Source organism: Eptatretus burgeri, chromosome 10, assembly GCF_056783735.1.
Source record: "Eptatretus burgeri isolate ZD-2024b chromosome 10, Ebu_testis_v1, whole genome shotgun sequence".
NCBI classification, from domain to species: Eukaryota; Metazoa; Chordata; class Myxini; order Myxiniformes; family Myxinidae; genus Eptatretus; species Eptatretus burgeri.
The window spans coordinates 80,939,703-80,951,236 of NC_140970.1; the positions used below are offsets into that span (position 1 = coordinate 80,939,703).

The 11,534-nt window shown below is 41.9% G+C and overlaps 2 non-coding genes across 2 annotated transcripts; both read left to right on the top strand.

The window, feature by feature from the left end:
* Positions 1–3,175: 3,175 nt before the first annotated feature.
* TRNAV-UAC (transfer RNA valine (anticodon UAC)) lies at positions 3,176–3,248 on the top strand. The gene has a single exon. It is a non-coding gene; the product is annotated as a tRNA-Val (tRNA).
* A 5,143-nt stretch (positions 3,249–8,391) lies between these two features.
* TRNAV-UAC (transfer RNA valine (anticodon UAC)) lies at positions 8,392–8,464 on the top strand. Its single transcript has one exon. It is a non-coding gene; the product is annotated as a tRNA-Val (tRNA).
* The last annotated feature ends 3,070 nt before the right edge of the window (positions 8,465–11,534 follow it).

An 11,534-nucleotide genomic window follows, 5' to 3' on the forward strand; every position in this document is an offset into this window, starting at 1 on the left:
TCAACATGAGTCATGTATTGAGATGTATCTCAGTCTCATCAACATGAGTCCTGTATTGAGATGTATCTCAGTCTCATCAACATGAGTCCTGTATTGAGATGTATCTCAATCTCATCAACATGAGTCCTATGTTGAGATGTATCTCAATCTCATCAACATGAGTCCTACATTGAGATGTATCTCAATCTCATCAACATGAGTCCTATATTGAGATGTATCTCAATGTCATCAACATGAGTCCTATATTGAGATGTATCTCAGTCTCATCAACATGAGTCCTGTATTGAGATGTATCTCAGTCTCATCAACATGAGTCCTGTATTGAGATGTATCTCAATCTCATCAACATGAGTCCTGTATTGAGATGTATCTCAATCTCATCAACATGAGTCCTGTATTGAGATGTATCTCAATCTCATCAACATGAGTCCTGTATTGAGATGTATCTCAGTCTCATCAACATGAGTCCTGTATTGAGATGTATCTCAATCTCATCAACATGAGTCCTGTATTGAGATGTATCTCAATCTCATCAACATGAGTCCTGTATTGAGATGTACCTCACTCTCATCAATATCAGTCCAGTATTGAGATGTATCTCAGTCTCATCAACATGAGTCCAATATTGAGATGTACCTCACTCTCATCAACATCAGTCCAGTATTGAGATGTATCTCAATCTCATCAACATGAGTCCTGCATTGAGATGTATCTCAATCTCATCAACATGAGTCCAGTATTGAGATGTATCTCAGTCTCATCAACATGAGTCCAGTATTGAGATGTACCTCAGTCTCATCAACATGAGTCCTGTATTGAGATGTATCTCAGTCTCATCAACATGAGTCCTGTATTGAGATGTATCTCAGTCTCATCAAAATGAGTCCTGTATTGAGATGTATCTCAGTCTCATCAACATGAGTCCTGTATTGAGATGTATCTCAGTCTCATCAACATGAGTCCTGTATTGAGATGTATCTCAATCTCATCAACATGAGTCCTGTATTGAGATGTATCTCAATCTCATCAACATGAGTCCTATATTGAGATGTATCTCAATCTCATCAACATGAGTCCTATATTGAGATGTATCTCAATCTCATCAACATGAGTCCTGTATTGAGATGTATCTCAATCTCATCAACATGAGTCCTGTATTGAGATGTATCTGAGTCTCATCAACATGAGTCCTGTATTGAGATGTACCTGAGTCTCATCAACATGAGTCCTGTATTGAGATGTATCTCAGTCTCATCAACATGAGTTCTGTATTGAGATGGATCTCAGTCTCATCAACATGATTCCCATAAATTTGGTGGGTTTTTTGTTGCCTCATTTTCAGTGGAGCGGTCAAATTCATTGTCATGGAAGTGGCCTCAGCTCCTGATAAGGTGGACTAAAATTTCAGGTGAGTAAGGGTGAAGAAAAGAGATTTATTAATCTGAGTCTTGAAGAGTTAAGGTTGCTGGAAAAACTGAACAAGGTTTGCGTATAACTTCATTTTCTCTCCGCAACAAAAACAGACATTTGGATCCAAGGAGAGAAAGTTGTTTTCATTGGCCACAACAGTGAGATCATGAAGACATTTTGTAATGCCTTGTCAGCATCGTTTCAAATGTCAAACATCAAGTCATCACCAATACTAGTGCGGGCCCGTACGTGCAAAAAAAATGATAATAATAAAAACAACAAGTGTGACGTCAATTCTCTCTTCATAGCACCGTGTCCTGTCATTAGTTGGCAAATAAATGGCCGTAACTTGGGAACCACTTGGCCGATTAATATCAATCCTTGAAAAGGCACTTCCACAGGGCCCCAGCAATATACGTGGCAAGTTTCAATTAGATCGGACCAGTGGTTGTCGAGAAACAGCGGTCGCAGACAAACACACAGACCCACAGACCCGTACGTGCGTGCCCTTTCATGTGTGGCCGTACATGCAAAAATAAGAAAATAAAAAAAAATTCAAACAGCTGTTTCCCTTGGGAAAATTTAACCCTTGGGATTAATTCATAACTTGAACAATTAATTCAAACATTGGAAAAAAACAGCTTTCAAACCCTTGGGAAGCAGCTGTTTCCCATGGGAAAATTCAAACCTTGGGATCAATTAATAATTTGAACAACTAATTCAAACGTTGGGAAAAAAACAGCTTCAAACCTTGGGAAACACTTGGGAAGCAGCTGAAATGGATGAAGAACGATATCAAACCTTGAAAAGGCACATACTCAGGTCCCCAGCGTCAATTGTAACGTCATATCAAACAAAGAAGAAGAAGAATTGTGACGCCTCCTCTCTCTCGCCGCCCCTCTCGCTCCCTATCTTACCTCCCTCTCTCCCCCCTCCTCTCTCGCCCCTCTCTCTCGCCCCCACTCTCACACCCCTCTCGCCCCTCCTCGCCACTCCTCTCTCCCCCTCTCTTGAATTGTGATGCCCTCCCTCTCTTGCCCCCCTCTCTCTCCCCTCCTCTCTCCCCCTTCTCTCTGCAAATGTATTCACAAATGTCGACCAAGCACAACAATTAATTCAAACCTTGGGAAAAAACAGCTTTCAAACCCTTGGGAAACAGCTGTTTCCCTTGGGAAAAATTCAAACCTTGGGATTAATTAATAATTTGAACAATTAATTCAAACCTTGGGAAACACTTGAGAAACAGCTGAAACGGATGAAGAACGATATCAAACCTTGAAAAGGCACACAGTCAGGTCCCCAGTGTCAATTGTGACATCATATCAAACGAAGAAGAAAAGAATTGTGACGTCAATCGTGCAAAAAAATTTTTGACGTCATTCGTGATGTCATAGCACCGTGTCCTGTCATTGGTTGGCAAATAAATGGCCGTGACTTGGGAACCGCTTGTCCGATTAACATAAAACCTTGAAAAGGCACATCCTCGGGTCCCCAGCAATAATCCTGGCAAGTTTCAATTACATCGGACCAGTGGTTGTCGGGAAACGGCGGTCGCACACACACACACACACACACACACACACACACACACACACACACACACACACACACACACACACACACACACACACACACACACACACACACACACACACACACACACACACACACACACAAACACACAGACACACACACACACACACACACACATACACACACATTACTGGAATTATAGATAGATAACACAGAAACTCTACTGTCAGTTGGTTCTATAGTGTAGTGGTTATCACATCTGCTTTACACGCAGAAGGTCCTGGGTTCGATCCCCAGTGGAACCATCTCTTTCGTTTCTTTTCTTTTCTTTTCAATACAATGGCATATGGACGTCGATTGGTGGGGGACATGTCCTCCCCCCCCCCCCAACTTTTTATCAAGGGGGGGATAACATATCGATTGTCCCACCCACTTTTTTCATTGAACGTAAGATCTCTGTGTGCATGTTTGTCTGTGTGCATGTTTGTATGTGGGCATGTTTGTCTGTGTGCATGTTTGTCTGTGGCATGTTTGTCTGCGACCGCTGTTTCTCGACAACCACTGGTCCGATCTACTTGAAACTTCCCAGGTATATTGCTGGGGCCCGAGGATGTGCGTTTTCAAGGTTTGAAATTAATCGGACAAGTGGTTCCCAAGTTATGGTCTCCGTACTCGCAATCCGTTCGTGTCTGCTTTGGCTTTGGGAGTTGGACCCACCCTCTGGTTGTCGTCAAGGCCGAGTGGGCTTCCTGGAAACCGATAAGCCACGCCCCTCGCTCAGTTGCGTTCATTGATGACTCGAATTCAATAAATTATAACACCATACAAACGTCGAAATGCTGATATTTGAGCTGTGTCGTCATTTTAAACGACAAACACGACGAACCTACATTGATTTGTAAACGGAGGTAGTTTGATCGAGAGGAAGGAATGGGGTGAGAATACCTTCGAGGAATTAAATTCCTGATTTGAGTTGTGATTTTAACAGCTTTTGAGGTTGTTGGAAGATAAAGAAAGAAAAGTAATTCAAATGTTCGTTTGAGGAGATTGCACGAGGAAGTCCGCAACGAGGGAAACTCACGCGGGCTCGGTGAGACACTGAATGGAGGGAAGGTGAGAAAGCGGGAAAAGGAAAGAAAACACAACGTTGGGATCGAAAGGAAGTGTCTCCTCCGACGTCCGCGTTTAGGACACATACGACGTGCAGTCGAGTTACTCGTCCGAGTGGTGAGCAGTCACGACCTTCTTGTCGAAGCTGTTAAAACGCTCCCACCGTTCTGAGATTGAACCTTTCCCCCATTTTTCTGTGAAGATTCGGGAATGATCGACTCCCTCTGAGTTTCTTTTGGAGCGAGATCAGAACACCTTCCTTAAGAACCATGAGGAATCAAAAAGGGATTTTATCCCTCATCCTTCCCGTGGCCTTACCCTTCCCCCATGGAAATAACATCCTGAAGATGGAGTCTCAGCAACATGAGTCCTGCATTGAGATGGATCTCAGTCTCATCAACATGAGTCCTGCATTGAGATGGATCTCAATCTCATCAACATGAGTCCTGTATTGAGATGTATCTCAGTCTCATCAACATGAGTCCTATATTGAGATGTATCTCAGTCTCATCAACATGAGTCCTGCATTGAGATGGATCTCAATCTCATCAACATGAGTCCTGTATTGAGATGTATCTCAGTCTCATCAACATGAGTCCTGTATTGAGATGTATCTCAGTCTCATCAAAATGAGTCCTATATTGAGATGTATCTCAATCTCATCAACATGAGTCCTGTATTGAGATGTATCTCAGTCTCATCAACATGAGTCCTGTATTGAGATGTATCTCAGTCTCATCAACATGAGTCCTACATTGAGATGTATCTCAGTCTCATCAACATGAGTCCCACATTAAGATGTATCTCAGTCTCATCAACATGAGTCCCACATTGAGATGTATCTCAGTCTCATCAACATGAGTCCTATATTGAGATGTATCTCAATCTCATCAACATGAGTCCTGTATTGAGATGTATCTGAGTCTCATCAACATGAGTCCTACATTGAGATGTATCTCAATCTCATTAACATGAGTCCTATATTGAGATGTATCTCAATCTCATCAACATGAGTCCTGTATTGAGATGTATCTCAATTTCATCAACATGAGTCCTGTATTGAGATGTATCTCAATCTCATCAACATGAGTCCTGTATTGAGATGTATCTCAATCTCATCAACATTAGTCCTGCATTGAGATGTATCTCAATCTCATCAACATTAGTCCTGTATTGAGATGTATCTCAATCTCATCAACATGAGTCCTGTATTGAGATGTATCTCAATCTCATCAACATGAGTCCTGTATTGAGATGTATCTCAGTCTCATCAACATGAATCCTGTATTGAGATGTATCTCAGTCTCATCAACATGAGTCCTGTATTGAGATGTATCTCAGTCTCATCAACATGAGTCCTGTATTGAGATGTATCTCAGTCTCATCAACATGAGTCCTGTATTGAGATGTATCTCAATCTCATCAACATGAGTCCTGCATTGAGATGTATCTCAGTCTCATCAACATGAGTCCTGTATTGAGATGTATCTCAGTCTCATGAACATGAGTCCTATATTGAGATGAATCTCAATCTCATCAACATGAGTCCTGTATTGAGATGTATCTCAGTCTCATCAACATGAGTCCAATATTGAGATGTACCTCACTCCAATCAACATGAGTCCTGTATTGAGATGTATCTCAGTCTCATCAACATGAGTCCTGCATTGAGATGTATCTCAATCTCATCAACATGAGTCCAGTATTGAGATGTATCTCAGTCTCATCAACATGAGTCCAGTATTGAGATGTACCTCAGTCTCATCAACATGAGTCCTGTATTGAGATGTATCTCAGTCTCATCAACATGAGTCCTGTATTGAGATGTATCTCAGTCTCATCAACATGAGTCCTGTATTGAGATGTATCTCAGTCTCATCAACATGAGTCCTGTATTGAGATGTATCTCAATCTCATCAACATGAGTCCTGTATTGAGATGTATCTCAATCTCATCAACATGAGTCCTATATTGAGATGTATCTCAATCTCATCAACATGAGTCCTGTATTGAGATGTATCTCAATCTCATCAACATGAGTCCTGTATTGAGATGTATCTGAGTCTCATCAACATGAGTCCTGTATTGAGATGTATCTCAATCTCATCAACATGAGTCCTGTATTGAGATGTATCTCAATCTCATCAACATGAGTCCTATATTGAGATGTATCTTAATCTCATCAACATGAGTCCTGTATTGAGATGTATCTCAATCTCATCAACATGAGTCCTGTATTGAGATGTATCTGAGTCTCATCAACATGAGTCCTGTATTGAGATGTACCTGAGTCTCATCAACATGAGTCCTGTATTGAGATGTATCTCAGTCTCATCAACATGAGTTCTGTATTGAGATGGATCTCAGTCTCATCAACATGATTCCCATAAATTTGGTGGGTTTTTTGTTGCCTCATTTTCAGTGGAGCGGTCAAATTCATTGTCATGGAAGTGGCCTCAGCTCCTGATAAGGTGGACTAAAATTTCAGGTGAGTAAGGGTGAACAAAAGAGATTTATTAATCTGAGTCTTGAAGAGTTAAGGTTGCTGGAAAAACTGAACAAGGTTTGCGTATAACTTCATTTTCTCTCCGCAACAAAAACAGACATTTGGATCCAAGGAGAGAAAGTTGTTTTCATTGGCCACAACAGTGAGATCATGAAGACATTTTGTAATGCCTTGTCAGCATCGTTTCAAATGTCAAACATCCAGTCATCACCAATACTAGTGCGGGCCCGTACGTGCAAAAAAAATGATAATAATAAAAAAACAACAAGTGTGACGTCAATTCTCTTTTCATAGCACCGTGTCCTGTCATTGGTTTGGTAAATAAATGGCCATAACTTGGGAACCACTTGCCCATAGGTGCGTGCCCGTACGTGCAAAAAAAAATTAAGTGTGACGTCAATAGTGATGTCATAGCACCGTGTCCTGTCATTAGTTGACAAATAAATGGCCGTGACTTGGGAACCACTTGGCCGATTAATATCAATCCTTGAAAAGGCACTTCCACAGGGCCCCAGCAATATACGTGACAAGTTTCAATTAGATCGGACCAGTGGTTGTCGAGAAACAGCGGTCGCAGACAAACACACAGACCCACAGACCCGTACGTGCGTGCCCGTTCATGTGTGGCCGTACATGCAAAAATAAAAAAAAATAAAAAAAATTCAAACAGCTGTTTCCCTTGGGAAAATTTTAACCTTGGGATTAATTAATAATTTGAACAATTAATTCAAACATTGGAAAAAAACAGCTTTCAAACCCTTGGGAAGCAGCTGTTTCCCATGGGAAAATTCAAACCTTGGGATCAATTAATAATTTGAACAACAAATACAAACGTTGGGAAAAAACAGCTTCAAACCTTGGGAAACACTTGGGAAGCAGCTGAAATGGATGAAGAACGATATCAAACCTTGAAAAGGCACATACTCAGGTCCCCAGCGTCAATTGTAACGTCATATCAAACAAAGAAGAATAAGAATTGTGACGCCTCCTCTCTCTCGCCCCCCCTCTCGCCCCCTATCTTACCTCCCTCTCTCCCCCCTCCTCTCTCGCCCCTCTCTCTCGCCCCCACTCTCACACCCCCTCTCCCCCCCCCCGCCCCTCCCCTCTCCCCCTCTCTTGAATTGTGATGCCCTCCCTCTCTTTCCCCCCTCTCTCTCCCCTCCTCTCTCCCCCTTCTCTCTGCAAATGTATTCACAAATGTCTACCAAGCACAACAATTAATTCAAACCATGGGAAAAAACAGCTTTCAAACCCTTGGGAAACAGCTGTTTCCCTTGGGAAAAATTCAAACCTTGGGATTAATTAATAATTTGAACAATTAATTCAAACCTTGGGAAACACTTGAGAAACAGCTGAAACGGATGAAGAACGATATCAAACCTTGAAAAGGCACACAGTCAGGTCCCCAGTGTCAATTGTGACATCATATCAAACGAAGAAGAAAAGAATTGTGACGTCAATCGTGCAAAAAAAATTTTTGACGTCATTCGTGATGTCATAGCACCGTGTCCTGTCATTGGTTGGCAAATAAATGGCCGTGACTTGGGAACCGCTTGTCCGATTAACATAAAACCTTGAAAAGGCACATCCTCGGGTCCCCAGCAATAATCCTGGCAAGTTTCAATTACATCGGACCAGTGGTTGTCGGGAAACGGCGGTCGCACACACACACACACACACACACACACACACACACACACACACACACACACACACACACACACACACACACACACACACACACACACACACACACACACACACACACACACACACACACACACACATTACTGGAATTATAGATAGATAACACAGAAACTCCACTGTCAGTTGGTTCTATAGTGTAGTGGTTATCACATCTGCTTTACACGCAGAAGGTCCTGAGTTCGATCCCCAGTGGAACCATCTCTTTCGTTTCTTTTCTTTTCTTTTCAATACAATGGCATATGGACGTCGATTGGTGGGGGACATGTCCTCCCCCCCCCCCAACTTTTTATCAAGGGGGGGATAACATATCGATTGTCCCACCCACTTTTTTCATTGAACGTAAGATCTCTGTGTGCATGTTTGTCTGTGTGCATGTTTGTCTGTGGGCATGCTTGTCTGTGTGCATGTTTGTCTGTGGCATGTTTGTCTGCGACCGCTGTTTCTCGACAACCACTGGTCCGATCTACTTGAAACTTCCCAGGTATATTGCTGGGACCCGAGGATGTGCGTTTTCAAGGTTTGAAATTAATCGGACAAGTGGTTCCCAAGTTATGGTCTCCGTACTCGCAATCCGTTCGTGTCTGCTTTGGCTTTGGGAGTTGGACCCACCCTCTGGTTGTCGTCAAGGCCACGTGGGCTTCCTGGAAACCGATAAGCCACGCCCCTCGCTCAGTTGCGTTCATTAATGACTCGAACTCAATAAATGAGAACAACATACAAATGTCGAAATGCTGATATTTGAGCTGTGTCGTCATTTTAAACGACAAACACGACGAACCTACATTAATTTGTAAACGGAGGAAGTTTGATCGAGAGGAAGTAACGGGGTGAGAATACCTTCGAGGAATTAAATTTCTGATTTGAGTTGTGATTTTAACAGCTTTTGAGGTTGTTGGAAGATAAATAAAGAAAAGTAATTCAAATGTTTCTTTGAGGAGATTGCACGAGGAAGTCCGCAACGAGGGAAACTCACGCGGGCTCGGTGATACACTGAATGGAGGGAAGGTGAGAAAGCGGGAAAAGGAAAGAAAACACAACGTTGGGATCGAAAGGAAGTGTCTCCTCCGACGTCCGCGTTTAGGACACATAAGACGTGCAGTCGAGTTACTCGTCCGAGTGGTGAGCAGTCACGACCTTCTTGTCGAAGCTGTTAAAACGCTCCCACCGTTCTGAGATTGAACCTTTCCCCCATTTTTCTGTGAAGATTCGGGAATGATCTACTCCCTCTGAGTTTCTTTTGGAGCGAGATCAGAACACCTTCCTTAAGAACCATGAGGAATCAAAAAGGGATTTTATCCCTCATCCTTCCCGTGGCCTTACCCTTCCCCCATGGAAATAACATCCTGAAGATGGAGTCTCAGCAACATGAGTCCTGCATTGAGATGTATCTCAGTCTCATCAACATGAGTCCTATATTGAGATGTATCTCAATCTCATCAACATGAGTCCTGTATTGAGATGTATCTCAGTCTCATCAACATGAGTCCTGTATTGAGATGTATCTCAGTCTCATCAACATGAGTCCTACATTGAGATGTATCTCAATCTCATTAACCTTAGTCCTATATTGTGATGTATCTCAGTCTCATCAACATGAGTCCTACATTGAGATGTATCTCAGTCTCATCAACATGAGTCCTGTATTGAGATGTATCTGAGTCTCATCAACATGAGTCCTACATTGAGATGTATCTCAATCTCATTAACATGAGTCCTATATTGAGATGTATCTCAATCTCAGCAACATGAGTCCTATATTGAGATGTATCTCAGTCTCATCAACATGAGTCCTGCATTGAGATGTATCTCAATCTCATCAACATGAGTCCTGTATTGAGATGTATCTCAGTCTCATCAACATGAGTCCTGTATTGAGATGTATCTCAATCTCATCAACATGAGTCCTGTATTGAGATGTATCTCAATCTCATCAACATGAGTCCTGTATTGAGATGTATCTCAATCTCATCAACATGAGTCCTGCATTGAGATGTATCTCAATCTCATCAACATGAGTCCTGTATTGAGATGTATCTCAGTCTCATCAACATGAGTCCTGTATTGAGATGTATCTCAGTCTCATCAACATGAGTCCTGTATTGAGATGCATCTCAATCTCATCAACATGAGTCCTGTATTGAGATGTATCTCAATCTCATCAACATGAGTCCTGTATTGAGATGTATCTCAATCTCATCACCATGAGTCCTGCATTGAGATGTGTCTCAATCTCATCAACATGAGTCCTACATTGAGATGTATCTCAGTCTCATCAACATGAGTCCTGTATTGAGATGTATCTCAGTCTCATCAACATGAGTCCTGCATTGAGATGTATCTCAATCTCATCAACATGAGTCCTACATTGAGATGTATCTCAATCTCATCAACATGAGTCCTATATTGAGATGTATCTCAATCTCATCAACATGAGTCCTACATTGAGATGTATCTCAATCTCATCAACATGAGTCCTGTATTGAGATGTATCTGAGTCTCATCAACATGAGTCCTGTATTGAGATGTACCTGAGTCTCATCAACATGAGTCCTGTATTGAGATGGATCTCAGTCTCATCAACATGATTCCTATAAATTTGGTGGGTTTTTTGTTGCCTCATTTTCAGTGGAGCGGTCAAATTCATTGTCATGGAAGTGGCCTCAGCTCCTGATAAGGTGGACTAAAATTTCAGGTGAGTAAGGGTGAACAAAAGAGATTTATTAATCTGAGTCTTGAAGAGTTAAGGTTGCTGGAAAAACTGAACAAGGTTTGTGTATAACTTCATTTTCTCTCCGCAACAAAAACAGACATTTGGATCCAAGGAGAGAAAGTTGTTTTCATTGGCCACAACAGTGAGATCATGAAGACATTTTGTAATGCCTTGTCAGCATCGTTTCAAATGTCAAACATCCAGTCCTCACCAATACTAGTGCGGGCCCGTACGTGCAAAAAAAATGATAATAATAAAAAAACAACAAGTGTGACGTCAATTCTCTCTTCATAGCACCGTGTCCTGTCATTGGTTTGGTAAATAAATGGCCATAACTTGGGAACCACTTGCCCATAGGTGCGTGCCCGTACGTGCAAAAAAAAATTAAGTGTGACGTCAATAGTGATGTCATAGCACCGTGTCCTGTCATTAGTTGGCAAATAAATGGCCGTAACTTGGGAACCACTTGTCCGATTAATATCAATCCTTGAAAAGGCACTTCCACAGGGCCCCAGCAATATACGTGGCAAGTTTCAATTAGATCGGACCAGTGGTTGT